This window comes from Ascaphus truei, unplaced genomic scaffold (genome assembly GCF_040206685.1).
Source record: "Ascaphus truei isolate aAscTru1 unplaced genomic scaffold, aAscTru1.hap1 HAP1_SCAFFOLD_400, whole genome shotgun sequence".
Classification (NCBI taxonomy): Eukaryota; Metazoa; Chordata; class Amphibia; order Anura; family Ascaphidae; genus Ascaphus; species Ascaphus truei.
In genome coordinates, this window is record NW_027456731.1 from 154,298 (window position 1) to 157,108 (window position 2,811).

The 2,811-nt window shown below is 42.4% G+C and overlaps 1 protein-coding gene across 1 annotated transcript in view; it reads left to right on the forward strand.

Annotated features, from left to right (window-relative positions):
• The first annotated feature begins 1,286 nt into the window (after positions 1-1,286).
• LOC142483944 (uncharacterized) overlaps positions 1,287-2,811 on the forward strand; it is a 25,978-nt gene continuing 24,453 nt past the window's right edge. Inside the window, exon 1 of the mRNA XM_075583861.1 lies at positions 1,287-1,337. The gene's annotated coding sequence lies outside the window, so the exon portion shown is untranslated. The remainder of the gene's footprint in view (positions 1,338-2,811) is intronic.

Here is a 2,811-nt window from a genome sequence, read left to right on the forward strand (position 1 = left end):
TCTGTATTAGAGATGTCACAGCCAAACTGCAAGCAGGCAAGTTCCCCTGAGTGGAAGATGCTATGGAGTGAGCCCATAACCATTTAAATGTGGGAGGGGGTGAGCTTAAATTAGGAAGGAGGTTTGCCACCCTCCAATCAGCCATGACTAGCTGGACAAGAATTGTAAAACATACTGGACACCTAACAAGCTCCTATTGAACCCCCAAAATGACCACAACATATATATAAGCATATGAGTGTCACAGAGGAGTGCTACTGAGCATGGCAATATATATTTTAAAACCAGAGACAGAACATAAAACACAGACAAAGCTCAGTTTTTAGCACATCCACTGAGACTCATACACGGTACAGTGCCTAAATATATATGTATAAATATCTAATAAGTAAAATGGTCTTTTAGTTTGACATTTATATTAGCGTTAGGGACCCCTGATATGTGGTCTGCCTTGGCGTTGACTCAGGGGCTTACAACAATTTTGGCCAAAAATGTCAAACTAAAAGACCATTTTACTTATTAGATATTTAATACATATATATTTAGGCACTGTACCGTGTATGAGTCTCACTGGATGTGCTAAAAACTGAGCTTTGTCTGTGTTTTATGTTCTGTCTCTGGTTTTAAAATATATATTGCCATGCTCAGTAGCACTCCTCTGTGACACTCATATGCTTATATATATGTTGTGGTCATTTTGGGGGTTCAATAGGAGCTTGTTAGGTGTCCAGTATGTTATACTATATACCTCCCAGCTTTAGGTTAGTGGCTGTATATACTATATACCTCCCAGCTTTAGGTTAGTGGCTGTATATACTATATACCTCCCAGCTTTAGGTTAGTGGCTGTATATACTATATACCTCCCAGCTTTAGGTTAGTGACTGTATATACTATATATACTATATACCTCCCAGCTTTAGGTTAGTGACTGTATATACCTCCCAGCTTTAGGTTAGTGACTGTATATACTATATACCTCCCAGCTTTAGATTAGTGGCTGTATATACTATATACCTCCAGCTTTAGGTTAGTGGCTGTATATACTGTATATACCTCCCAGCTTTAGGTTAGTGGCTGTATATACTGTATATACCTCCCAGCTTTAGGTTAGTGGCTGTATATACTATATACCTCCCAGCTTGCTCTCTGATCTGAAGTCCGGTCAGCATGTGAGTAGAAATCTCATAAACTTCCCCCAGATGTGCAATGAATGAGACTGAGCCGCCGGACTGGGGCTGTCACTGCTGTGATTGTGTTACGGGGGGAGACATTACCACGGGGACCGAAGTGAGCAGAGCAGACAGGAAGTGCCCCAACACCCGGAGTTATCACTGGGTGAGTCTCTGTAACAGGAATAATAATATAATATGTTGTGGGAGCCGGGCACACGTGGGATGAGGTGGGGGGGGGGGGACAGTGGGAGCCGGTCACACGTGGGGTGAGGTGGGGGGGGGGACAGTGGGAGCCGGTCACACAGAGATGAGGTGGCCCATTGCTTCTGTTTGTGACCTGGAGTGGATTGCTATGGGACAGATATACTAAGTGCTGCTATTCTTATGATTGGGCCAGAATGCTTTATGGAGCAGCGCTGCTTAGTAATATCCGAAAAAAATGCTGTGAATAAAGCGCAAAAGTGCCTAAATAACTAGCTAGTGATACAATCAATAATACACTTCTTTATATAAAGATAGGCTGCCTGATACCTACTGTCCAGTACAGACAGAATCAAACGTAAAACAAAATACACCTGGCGCCAAATATTGTCCAATAAGAAGGTCCTGTGATCCTCAGGAACCCGCACAAGTGCTTTCAGGTCATGTAACCAGAAAAACAAACAGAGAACAGATCATAGCATATAACTGCTGGGTGATGTCAGCCTATGCTAAAGACAATACATACAGATTTAAAGTAACAGACTAAAATAATTTATTAAAACATAATGAACTATGTCATTAAACAAGGAACCGCAGTACAATGAAAGAGAGCTGTTGATCTGGAGATGGTAAAATAAAAACCCTACTTACATGAAGCAGGGTGACAACAGGCGGTGATAAATTGAGGTTGGTCTCCAGAGGTATCAGGGTGATGGTCAGGCAGAGATACCAATCTGTGATGCTGATGCCGTCGACAAAATCTCCCTGTAGTCGCTCACGGGGAAGCGCCGGAGGGGGGCGCTTAGTAATATGGCTTATATCACCTATATATGTGTCGGGCGGTTAGTTTGGTGAGCGCTGCGTACATGAGATAAAAGGACGGTTAGGGGCGGTATATTGTTTGAACACAGCCAATCGTTTACATATGATGGGAAGGCCTTCGGTGCAGGTTACATGTGTAGGGATGTATCAAATAGATCTATATATCACTTAATAAAGAACAATATATATATATATATATATACATATATATATACACACACATACAGTGTTCGGCAAATCACCCAAAAATCTACTCGCCCAACCAAAAAATCAACTCGCCACCTAGTCCCGCCCAAACTCCGCCCTAGGCCCGCCCCCAACTCCGCCCCTAGTCCCACCCCCAACCCCGCTTTAAAATAAAATATATAAATAAAATAGATTCAATAAATTCCTAGTCAGAACATTCGTTTTTGACATAAATGTATTTATTGTATTACATTATACTACAATTAGTCCTTGTTACGTGTGTGTGTGTGTGTGTGTGTGTGTGTGTGTGTGTGTACCTGATCCGCAGTCCCTCAATGTCCAGGTACCCTCATTCCCGCAATGTTATTTATTGAAGGGAAAGTGTTCCCTACCTGTGTTCTGGGTTAGGGGGGGTTCCGATGTCTTCC